At 41.8% G+C, this 12,947-nt stretch overlaps 1 pseudogene; it reads right to left on the reverse strand.

Annotated features, from left to right (window-relative positions):
- Window positions 1–6,355: 6,355 nt before the first annotated feature.
- LOC102498401 (CTP synthase 1 pseudogene) lies at window positions 6,356–8,052 on the reverse strand (annotated as a pseudogene).
- Between the last annotated feature and the right edge of the window lie 4,895 nt (window positions 8,053–12,947).

Below are 12,947 nucleotides of genomic sequence, written 5' to 3' on the forward strand. Positions count from 1 at the left end.
CGGCTTGAAATCCTAATCAAATATAACCATTTTCTATGTGTCTATATCCTCTAGTCATTCCGTTTTGGCCATCGAGTGCGGACATACAAAATGGTTATACATACCAGATACAGTGTGGGAAGAGGGTGGCAGAAGGAGGAGGGTCTGAGGAAAGACATTAAGGGGAAAAACAGAGAGGCAAGACATTTATGGGACACAGAAATGGGTTATTATCAGTTGAAGATAATGTGTATACTATCCCCAACTGAACCGGTGAGAAATGTATACACATTGGAATATTCACTTTGTAAGCTAAGTGACACATGTGATTGAATGTATAAAAGAAATTGAAATTAAAAAATTAAAAAGTATACAAGGAAATAAAAAGAAATCCTGATCAAGTAATCTGACACCCAGTTGTAGTTTCTTACCTTTCAAATTCAAATCATTTTAGGAGGCAGTCTTCTATTGAGTGAGTTTATTTATGAATGAAAACTGTGGGCTGCATGTAGGATATTTCCAATCTAGTAGTTCCAATGACAAACTACTTCTGGAAAAACCATCCATCATTTGGCTAATAAGCTTGGATGACGGGGATCACCAGACCCTGACCTTTCTGAAGTGTTTAGTTGCGAGGATCACTGGGAGATAAAAGAAATGTAAAGATAATAGAGATCTGGGAACCAGCAGTTAGCGTAATGGCTATGTCGCTGGACTCCCACGTAGTCGGCCGCGGTTTATGTCCCGGACCCGGTGGCTTAAAACTCACGCCGGACGCGTGTGCGTGCGTGCCCAAGATCCCGAGAGGAGAATGGAGGAGAAGGGATTGCGGCATGACCATCCCCCCTGGGGGGTGATTTCTCACTTTCTGTCTCTATGTCTCTCTCTGTCTGTCTGGCGAGCGCACACGCCCTACAGTGAAAATCTCTAAAAAAAAAAAAAAAGAAAAGATAATAGAGATCTGAGATCATCTAGGCAAGTGGTTCTCAGTGTGGCCCCCAGACCCATAGTATCGCTATCATCTGTGAACTTATTAGAAACACAATTTTTACTGCCCCATCTCCCTAGAACTGAATCAGGAACTCCGGGAGTGAGGCCTGGCAATTTGGGTGTTAAGCCTTCCCGGTGATGCTGATGCATGCTAAAATTGAACTACTGACTCACCACCCTCATTTTATTACCATTACTCTTCTCATATACATCACTTCTATATATATTTCACTTCCTGGAGCTTAGTCACGACAACAGCTAGCTAGCCACAAGGGAAACTGAGAAATGTAGTCTAGCTGTGGGCTCAGGAGCAAACTGTCATGGTGTGCACGGTATCCTCCAGAAGATGCACGGCAAGGCCAAGTTGCTCTGAGAACACACAGGAGGCACATCTAACTCAGACTGTGGGGATCCAGGAAGGCTTCATGGAGGAGTCTTGAAAGAGAGATAGGCATTAACTGGGAAGAAGATATTCTAGGCAAAGGGAGTTGCATGTACCAAGGCAAGGTAGTGTTATAATACAACAGGGTGTATTCTAGGAATTACAGAGAGATTCTCCTATGCATGGGATAGATGGATATGGAATGTAGAGGGGAGGAGGTGGCAAAGGTTGGGTGCAAGGCCACATGAAGAGGCATAAATCACCCTGGTACTACAGCTCTTTCCAAGAGTTAAGAACAAATCTATGCAGTTGTTTACTTCATTAGTATTCAAGGGGTGATTTTATGTTTTCCTACTTTTTATCCTGATCCCTAAAAAGGAAATCCTTTATTGGAATATTGTAAACTAGTATTTCTAACATAGAATGAATCATTTTTGGTGCATGTTTGGGCAAGGTACCAAAGCCCAGAATCCAAGGACTAAATCCTGGTAGGCAGGAGACCTGGTAGATGACGTTAGCCTTTTCCCAGCTTCACCTCTTTTTTGGAAATAGCCATATCAGAGATCTTGAGTTAACCAAGTAGCAAAGGGCTCTCTTTTCATCAAGAAGGCTAGTAAAGTGCAGAAATTCAATGAAGTTGAAATATTCCATTCCCTTTGAGCAACAGTGCTCCGTGAGTTACTTTAACAAATGGAAGAATCCCAAAGCAGCAGGAAGAAGCCCTCCAAGTGGGGAAATCTCCATGGCAAACTCCCAACTCCAGAGATCCCTGCCATGTTGTTTTAGAATATGAGCTGTTCTGCAAGTGTGAGCAGTAGTGTTTGCAGGCATCTGAGTAGTGCTTCCCTCATTACATTTTTCTTTCAAATATAGAATGAAGAGGATCTTTATCTTGAGGTATAAAATTTTAACCAAGATATACCTTTCTTTTTTGCCTTGCAATCCTCTTAGCAGATTTGGCAGAAAGAAGAAATTGGCACAGAAACACCCCAAATAATTGTTTAGAACATAGACCAATAGATAAAGCATTATGGAGGGAAGAGGAATGTTTTATTGGTGACATAATTTAGAAGTAGTAATGGGAATAATAACAGCCAAATAACTTTTAGTTTATTGTTTTTAAATTTCCTGCAGAGAATGCACCCCTTATTCTTGTACCTGGAACGGACCACTCCCAGCGTTGGGATAGCTCTACAGAACAGAGCACTTGCTTCCACCCCTGTATTAAGACATAATCAAAACTACAAGGCTGAAGGGAAGCCAAAACGAGGAAAGATAATGCTTGGGGAATGGAATAAAGAAAAGCAATGCAAATTAAATACAGATCCAGAGAGTTGTGATGCAGGTTCTTTGAAATTCAAATGATATTGGCTTGAACCTCAACCCACGTGTGGTGAGAGCCTGCATTCCATTCTTTCTGGAGATTCTGAGGGGTAGAGGTAATAGTGGAGACACTGATGTTTTTATCCTAGTCACCTCTGACTCTGATACGCCTTCTTAGGAGTTAGTTTGAAAGATTAATAATTTTCCTCTCAGAGATTATTTACATGAGACATTCGTGTGTATGTGTAAGGAGGATGGGGTGGAATGGAAGAGGGGCAGACTGGGGAGAGGAGAGATTTCACTTTATATCCAGAGTCATCACGTTGCCCATCGCCAGGGGACTTTACCTTGCTCGTGTTGTGTTCTGTGTGAAAGGTGCCCCTTGGCGTTTGTGTTGCAGCTGTTCTCTCCACAGCTCCACACTGCACAGCCCACTCTTTCTCTCTCCAGTGCTCCTCCTTTCTCTTTTTAGGGAGCAGTTGTCCTGCCTTTGCTGGCTGAAGGAAGGTGGGGAGGTTAGAACTTGGGCATCCTGCCACATTTTTAACCCAGCGCCCTACCCCCACAGCAGAGCTCTTCTACCCTTTCTGTTTCTATTACAGGTCTAGGCCAATAGTTCTCAAATGGGTTCAGTTCTACCTGTACCCAACCAACCACCCCCAGGGGACGTTTGGCAATGTCTGGAGATAGTTTTGGTTGTCACAAGTGGGGGAATGCTACTGGGGTCTAGTGGGTCAATACCATGGATGTTGGCAAATGTCGTCACTGCACAGGACAGCTTCTGTCACACAGAATAGTTTGGTCTAGAATGTCAGTGCTGAGATTGAGAAACCCTGCTCAATACTAGCCACTTGGGCCTCTGTTTCTTCCAATTATTCAGAGCAATTTTAGCCTCTTCCTCACCACTGTCAGGAATATCCCGTCACATGGTCAAAGTTACATCAATAGGCTCTACTAGATTAGTCCACTAATTCAAATACCTCCAGGGTCCAGGCAGCAAAATAAATAAGTGAGATGGGTCAGAAGATGAGAAGTGGCACTGCTTCTTCTACTTCAGGGGTAGGGAGCACTAGGGAGTGGTGATGACTGTGGCAGACTGAAGCCTGCATACCTTGTCTATATAAGCAGATTTTTTTCCTCACTCAGCCTCCTGTATTGCTATAATTCTGATTCCCTGAGAGATCCAATCTTCCTCTCCCTAACAAGTTCTTTTTGTGTTACTTTCTTGGTTCTGTTGTCTATATATGTGTGTGTGTGTGTGTGTGTGTGTGTGTATGAACCAATTTTAAGTACTCAGTCCAGTGGATCATCAAGATAATCTTGAAGAACAAAGTTTGAGGATTTATACTACCAGATTTCAAGATTTGTTATAAAGCTACAGTGATTAACTAGGACAGTGCTGTATTGTAGGTGATTGATGGTACAGAATAGGAAGCCCAGAAACACATATATGATCCCTTGTTAAAATTAAAAAAGCCATCATAATTCAGTGGTGGAAAAGATGGGCTTTTCAATAAATGTTGCGTGGAGTAGTTGGATATTCATGTGGAAAAAAAATAAACCTGGAATCCCTACCATGCACAAAAATTAATCCAATATGTATCGTAGACCTGAATGTGAAAGGTAAAACAATAAAGCTTCTAGAAGAATGCATAGGATAATATCTTCATGAATTTCATAAAGTTTTTTGTACAGGGTACACAAAGCACTAACCATAAAGAAAAAGATTGATGAATTGGATTTTATTAAAGTTAAGAACTTTTGTTTATCAGAATTCATGACTAACAGAGCTTTGGCAAGCTGCAGAACAGTAGAACTTATTTGCAATACATCTGTCAAAGGATACTTGCCTATTTTTTTTTTCTATATTGGCAACTATTTCTAATTTAAAACACCGAGGGGAGAGAAACCACTGTGCAGGCTGACGAGATGCAGGCCAAACAAAATAAGTCTGTGAGCCAGCTTGGCCCACGCGTTGCCAGTTCCAACCTCACCTTTAGCGGCACAGAAGAATGCTAGAGGCTTTTGCATTTCCATGTTTTCTTCGGCTTTCCTTGACCAGCCTCTGTGAGGGAAAGAAACAATGTAGAGATCTATTCCTCAATAATAAGAATTTTCCTTCAGATGGCAGAATGGTTGGTTAGAGTGAGTTCAAGTTTTAAATAGTACTTTCCCTCTGACAGACTTGATAATTGAAGAAAATATTTTAAAAATATAATTCAGTCAACTTTTTATATTGGCCCCCACTGCGTGTGCCCCCGCCTTGACTCTATGGAAAGCACGACTGTCCCTTGGCCCTTTCCCACTTCACTCTCTGACTCTAGAATTTCTCAGCATTGCTGCATGACAGTCTAGAACCCTGGGAATCAGCCCTAAGTTGCAGTGGAGCACCAGGCATGCAGAAGAGGCTGAGCTTAAACCTTTCACATTTGGAGCGCTTTCTTTTGTTCAACGTTCTTACTTTCTACCTCCTTCCCAAACTGGTTTTAGTCCTCCTTTTCATCTTCTCCAGAACATAGCAGGCACGTGGCTATGCCTATATGACATCACAATAAGAAAATAGTTTTCCACGCTGCAGTGTGACTGCAGTAACACCGTCCTGGAAGAAAGAAGTACCTTTGAGTCAAAGCTCTCTGTGAGAAGGACATAGAAGCAATTTCCCCAAAAGATTCTTCGTTCTTTTTTTAAAGTGACACTTTGATGTAAGGATACTTCCCAGCCCCTGGAATAAGAAGAGCCAGAGGCATGGGATTTTCAAATCACACTTCAGAGACACAGACTTTTTGCTGTTCCGTGTACCACCAATGGGCTGTCCCAGCTGGGACAACGGGAACCAGCCATGGTTTTTCACTCGGCAATTTAGAGAGCTGTCTCTGGCTTCACTGCTCCTGGTCACAAGTACACCATCAGGTACCCAGCACCAAGTGTAAGCACTAGCTAAAGTGGCCTTTCTGTGCGCAGGTTGTCCATGGCCCATTTCTTTCTTTCTTTCTTCTTCTTCTTCTTCTTTTTTTTTTTTTTTTTTTGAGGTTTTTGCTATAGAGCACGCATGCTCACCAGAAAGACAGAGAGAGACAGACAGTGAGAAATCACCCCCTGGGAGGATGGCCACGCCACAATCCCTTCTCCTCCATTCTCCTTTCGGGATCTTGGGCATGCATGCACACAGACCCAGAGTGAGTTCTTGGGCATGCATGCACTCAGGCCCAGGGTGAGTTTAAGCCTCTGGGTCTGGGACCCGAACTGCAGTCGACTACATAGGAGTCCAGCGACATAGCCATTATGCCAACTGCTGGTCCCACCACAGCCTATTTCTAACAGTCTGGGCATCCCAGGGGCAGCAGCAGGCCACATGCTCAAATCCTTGACATGAGGCAGCTGGAGAAACGGGGTGGTTGAGGGCAACCCTACCAACCCCGTCCTCTCTCAGCTCCCAGCACTCTGCTTCTGTCTCCAAAACTTAAGGCAAAGGAGAGTGTCACACAGGGCACTATAGTGAGTAGGAGCCAAGATATGTGACAGGACATGCAGGTGATTGTGCTTTCCAAATACCTTTCCCCATCATAAAATAACTTTAATAAAATCATAATTTAAAGGAAGTGTCAAAAGCCAAGTGTAAAATCAAAGCTGTAAACTCCATCCAAGTTCAAAGACTGTCTTGAAGAATCATCCATTACCAGATCAGTCATGATTTATAGCTGGAAACTTCAACTCGGTGATTTCAGAGTCAGGGGAGCTGCTTCACCTCTGTCACTATAGGTGTCCCTGGGCAAGAGCCTGTAGCCTTTCTGGAGGTAATGTGGCAGGCGCCCCACAGAGGCCAGGAGGAGGCCAAAGAATGGCGGGATTGGGGGTGGAGCTTGATAGACCTGGACAGGAACTTGGGATGGTACTGGACCCCAACAAAAAAAAAGGATAATCTTCCAACTCTATGATTTCCATTAGCTCTCCTTCAACATCTTGGTCAACAAACTTAAAGCCCTGTTCTTGCAAACACTTTTTTTTTTTTTGGAGAGGTTTTCGCTATAGGGCACATACGCTCGCCAGACAGACAGAGACATAGAGACAGAAAGCGAGAAATCACCCCCCAGGAGGGATGGTCACGCTGCAATCCCTTCTCCTCCATTCTCCTCTCGGGATCTTGGGCACGCATGCACACGCGCCCGGCGTGAGTTTTAAGCCACCGTGTCCGGGACGCAAACCGCAGTCGACTACGTGGGAGTCCAGTGACATAGCCATTATGCTAACTGCTGGTTCCCGCAAACACTTTTTCAAGACTGGATTTATCTCAAATCTGGGGCAGAGTCTCTCTTCCAAGTAGTTTGTATCTCCATAGAGCTTCTTCATGACTGAGTTCTTGGTCTGGAACAGGGTTCTCAGCTTGCCCAGCCTCATGGTTCTGCCCATCTGCCCAGGAGTATGTCCTGGCATGTCTATGACCACAGGATGACTGGTCTTAGGGTCAAACTCTGTAGAATTGGCATCTTGCCACCCCAGCACATTTCTGGAGAACTCAACCATGGCCGACTGGATTCTTAAGCACACGCCGAAAAAAAACCAGGCTTTTTCTGTGTCTGGGCCCAGGTGATTACATGGATTTTTCTTTTTGTTCCTCAAACCCCAAATTCTCCTGGAACCAGGACTACATGAGCACTGCAGAGCTTCTGCCACACCTCATGGTAGTGGACCGGCTCCTCCTGCAGGGTGCTCAGCTGCAGGTCCGTGGAATCTATGTATTTGATTTTTAATTTGTGGTTGATGGCCAGTGCGGAGTGCTCTAGGGCTTTAATGACACAGGCATATATGAGTCTGAGAACGTGGTGTATTTGCCCACCAGAGCAATAGAGCAGGTCTCCAGCAAGCAGTCATATCTGTCAGCCATCTCCTTCCACTTCATCAGCATTTTTCATGACTGCCTCTCAATAGGAAGGTCAAGTTTCAAAGAAAATAATCCACAACTCCTTGCTCCTCTAATAAGGGGACTCAGTAGATGGATGAGATATTGTGGACACAGATCACTTGTTCGGGTTCAACATAGCAAAACATCCATATTTTCTCTTTCACTGCTGTGTCGAGGGGATTTGAGCACCTGCACACAACCAGATCTGTGGAAAGCCCAAGCCCTCTAAGTTCCCCAATGCAATTCTAGGTGGGTTTAGTCTTCTGTTTCCCTATTGAACTTGACTGAGGAACTAGACTGACGTGGATATTATAGAAGTTCTCTCTTTTGACCTTGAACTGGAACTGATGGAAGGCCTTGATGAAGACTGTCCTTCCCAGCTCAATATCACACACTTGAGGTTTTCTAGGCCATCTTCATTGACAGGACAACTTGGACAGTTTTCCCCAAGTAATTTCCTTTCTGTTCCTTTTGTCATCTCATCTAACTGAACTGTTAGTATGAATAAGAAGAGGTGGTCTGCAGGATAGTGCTCTGGCAGTGTAGCATAATGGGTAAATCCATGGGATCTGGAGTTAGGTTTCCTAGATTCAAATCCTTGCTCTATTTCTCTTTGTTTTCTTTCTTTTTTTTAAAAAAAGAATAATTTTATTTTGGATATTATTATTTTTTAGATTTGTGCTCACCAGAGAGAGACACAGAGAGAAAACTAGTAGCCAGGTCTGAAACTTGAACCCCGGTTGACTATGTAGGATTTCAGTGCCTTAACCATCACATAACCTGCTGGCCTCTTGTTTTCTTTTTATTTTTTAATAGCCAGAGGGTATGTGACTCATAAAAACCAGAAGAGAGGGGAGAGAAAGCACTCCCATATGGGGTATGGTCATGTTTCAATCTTTTCTTTTTCCCCCTCCACCCCATTGAGATTTTGGGTATGCACACACATGCCCAATGTGTTTTCAAGCCACTCTGGCTGCAGTTTGAACCATGGTCAGCCATGTGAGATCCGGCTCCTTCCACACAGGGTTTAACTGTTCTGTAGGGTTGACCTCTGTCTTTATTTCTTAATAGCTTTGTAATTAGGCAAATTACTTGTTTCTCTGTATCTCATTGCTCATCTGTAAGTTACCAATTTTACATATATCTTCAAAAAGTCATGGAAAATGCATATTAAAAACCATGCATGGAGTTCAAAAATGTTTGCACTAAAATAAACTTGTACTTTAATTCAATTTTTTCCATGACTTTTTGAAGTCCTATGATGACAGATTGTGTGTGTGTGTGTGTGTGTGTGTGTGTGTGTGTGTGCAAAGCACTTAGAATAGTGCCTAGTGAGTGCTAGACATACATTTGTTGAATTAAAAACCGCCAGGCCTTCGCATTGTGGTAAGCACAGGGAAATAGAAGACAGACTATCTGAGACCACCAGCTTACCCCTGATTTCAAGCCAAACAAGTTGATCAAATTGACCCTCTCCATTGAACTGACCAAAGTGTGACTGCTGGATGGTTTGACGACATTCTTATTTTTTGTTGAACCTGGTGATGGCTAAAGACCAAAGCCACTCAGAAGATGATTCAGATCATTCTGTGGAGTCCTTTCTCCTAATTAAGAATTATAATGCAGATAAGGAAACTTTTAACCCTGAGAAGTAAAGTAACTTACCCAACACTTGGGAGAATGTTAGAAAAAAGCCCAGATTGCCTTGAATAGACTTTTAGAAATATACTGTACTAGTATTTCTGTTGGTGAGGGCTCTGAAGGATGAAGGAGAATTTTAGAGGAATCACAAATTACCTAAGAGAAAGCCTAAATACCATGAAGAAATGTAGTAGGGACTCGGAGGATGCAACTGGAGAGGGCTTATAAGGAATTGAGAAACATGCATTTGGAAACCACAGTAAAGGGGATTCTTGCTATGGTAACAAACCTTTAGCAGAATTGCATCCTGCAGTTATGTGGAAAGTAGAATTTGTGAATGATGAACTTAAGATATCTAGCTAAGGATATTTTGAAGTAAAATATTGAAGGTATAGCTTGTTTTTTTCTTCTTCATAGTAAAATGTGAAAAGAAACAGAACAAAATGAGTGAAAAGTAATGGAACCAAAAGGAACAAATACTTTATGATTTCGGAAATTCTCAGCCTATCCAGATTGCAAAGGACAATGTATCTGGTCACACAAAGGCTCTCTGAAGGGGTCAAAGTGTGCCTCACAGATCTTTAAAATCAAATCAGGGGGCCTCTAGAAAACTTAAGAATGTTGCCTCTTAGCCATCTTAGCAGAAACAAGAACAAAAAATAGATTAACTCAAAAAGGTTTGTGGACCTGTCTTCTTTCTAAAGGAGTGAATCTTCATGGGAAATTCACAAACTTCTTGAGAATTTTACATCAATAGAAATACCACTAACTTGGACTGAAAAGGACAGAGCGTATATGAAAATGAAAGAAGGCTTTTAGATCCCCCTAATTCTGCTAGAAGGAAACATGCTAGTACAAATACTTGGGCACACACATGTATCAACTTTCATGAAAAAGGATGACTCAGAGGGTGGGACCAATAGTCTAGAGGGTGAAGCTGTGAGCCCAGAAGGTAAACTTGAGAGCCAACAGAGGGTTATTTCCAGGCTTGGAAACATAAATAGAGTTAGACTGGATTTAGGTTTTTTTTTTTTCCTTCCATTTCTCTTTTTCTGAAGCATAATGTTTATAACTGTTATCCTATGTCTGTACCACCATCGTTTGTTGAGAAGATGACTTGTTTAGCTTCACACATCTACAGATGGAGAGGAATCGTGCCCCAGGAGTTGTATTTAAGGGATTACACCAGAGATTCATCTGTACCTGATTTAAAAGTATAAATGTTAAGATGGGGAGTTTTGAACTAGTGAGATCTTTGAACTTTGTTTAGATGTCATATTAGGGTGAAACCTTTGTTGGGATGGAGTCAATATATTCTGCATGTATTAGATTATTGGAAAAGTCATGCTGTATTTTTCTGTTTTTCTATGCAAAAATGCATTGTGACTTTTCCAACGACCCAATAGATGGAAATCATGGGGGTACCAGAGGGCAGACTGTGGTAAGTGGAGATTTGGACCTCGTGATTACCAACCTCTGGTGTTGCTCCTGTGATAATAATATGTCACAGCAAAGGGGAAGATGCACATGTAATTAAGGTTTCTAATCAGCAGATTGATTAATGGCTTGATACCCACCTAAAATCCAGGTTCCTTCTATTTTTTTTTCTCTGCTATCTTAGAAGTTCATTTGTTATTCCTCAGACTTATTTCCTTCGTATCACAAGGTGGCAAAGCAGTTATAACCATTTTATTCTTTTATTTTTTTGAGTTTTTTGCCTTAGGGTGTGTGCGCTTGCCAGAGAGAGAGAGGGAGAGAGACAGAGACAGTCAGAGGTAAAGTGAGAAATCATCAGCCGAGGGGATGGCTATGCTGCAATCCCTTCTCCTCTATTCTCCTCTCGGTATCTTGGGCATGTACACACATTTGCCAGCTGTGAGTTTCAAGCCACTGAAACTGGGACTGGAACAGCAGTTGACCGTGTGGGAGTCCAGTGACGTAACTGCTACTCCCTCTGCTGACCCCATAGCCATTCTATTCTTAACATTGACATCTAAAGGTAGGAAAAGCTTTCTGTCAGGTGTCTGTTTTTTAAAAAATATTTTTATTGCAGCTGAGGTCACATAACGTAAAATTGAACATTTTAAAGTGAATAGTTCAGTGACTTTCAGTACATTCACAATGGTGTGCAACCTCCACCTCTGTTTTGTTTCAAAACATTTTCATCATCCTGTTAGAAGATCCCATACCCACTGAATGGTCACTCCCCTTCCCCATCCCCAGTCATTGGCGACCACTAGTCTTTTTTTTTTGTCTCTATGGATTTGCCTACTCTGGCCATTTCATATAAGTAGAATCATACAATTTATAACATTTTGTGTTAGACTTTTTTGATTTAGAATGCTATTTCAGTGATCATCCACATGGTAGCATGTAGCAGAATTTCATTCCTCTTTATAGCTACAGAATATTCCATTGTATGTATACATTACTGTTTGTTTATCTAGTTTCATCAGTGGACATTTGGGTTGTTTCTATTTTTGCTATTATAAATCATGCTGAACATTTCTGTATAAGTTTTTGTGTGAACAAATGTTTATGATTTTTTATTACGTGAGTATCTTGGAGTGGAATATCTTGGAGTCTTGATTACTGCATGCTTAACTCTTTTTTGAAGTGTGTGAGAGAGACAGACACAGGCACCCCCAACAGGGTCTTCACACAGTAACCCACCCCAAACTTCAGCCAGCCCAGATCATGGACACCTGCACACTCACCTGGTGTGAAGAGAGAATCGCTGGGATGCAAACCCAGGATCTTTCTGTGTGGGTGCAGTTGTGTTATAGCTGTACCACCATATGGCCCCAATATGTTTAACTTTTTAAGGAACTTCCAAACTATTTTCCATAGCAGTGATACCATTTTACATTCCCACTAGCACTGTATGAAGATTAAAGTTTCTCCACATCTTTATCAACACTTGTTATTTTCCATGTCTTTGGATAATCCTAGTAGTGCGAAGTGGTACCTCATTGTGATTTTGATTTGCATTGCTCTAATGACTGATGATGTTGAGCATCTTCTTATATGCTTATTGACCACTTTTTATTTTTATGTTTTCCTCTAGAACTCATAATATTTCTCTGGCTTATGGAGAAGCTCTTTCTCCTTTCATGCATGTTATTTGTGGAGCTTTCACACTAATGCTCTTGATACAGCGGAAGGTGTAAAATAAATGCTGAGTGAGTGAATAAACACACAAAAAGCCACTGCCCATCCATCTCTCCTGTTATTCCTTCATAATGTAAACTTAGATTAGTTCAGGTAATGGATAACCATGTGAGTCAAAGCCACTGCCCACACATCTCTCCTGTTATTACTTGCTAATGTAAACCCAGATTAGTTCAGGTAATGGATAACCATGTGAGTCAGGGGAATCTAATCCATTCATAACCTAACTGTCTCAATGTATACATACTCCACTGATAGACTCAGGGAGGAAAAGTGATGCCAATAACAGGGCCAGCTTAGTGTAACATTTAAAAATAAAAAGTACTACTCATGCCCTTTGACCTAATATATGGCAGATAGCCAAAATAAGAGAAAAAGTTGTATGGAGATCTTAGCCTATGAAGCTAAATGTTTTGTAATCCCATTTCTCTTGCCAATGGTTAGTCTAGGGTGGACACATGACCAGTTCTGGCCAATAGAACATCAAGAAAGGTCTGCTAGAAAGACATTGGGGAAAAATTTAGCACACTTCAAAAACAGACACTTTTATATATTACTGTG

Source organism: Tupaia chinensis, unplaced genomic scaffold (genome assembly GCF_000334495.1).
Source record: "Tupaia chinensis unplaced genomic scaffold, TupChi_1.0 Scaffold000567_1, whole genome shotgun sequence".
Classification (NCBI taxonomy): Eukaryota; Metazoa; Chordata; class Mammalia; order Scandentia; family Tupaiidae; genus Tupaia; species Tupaia belangeri.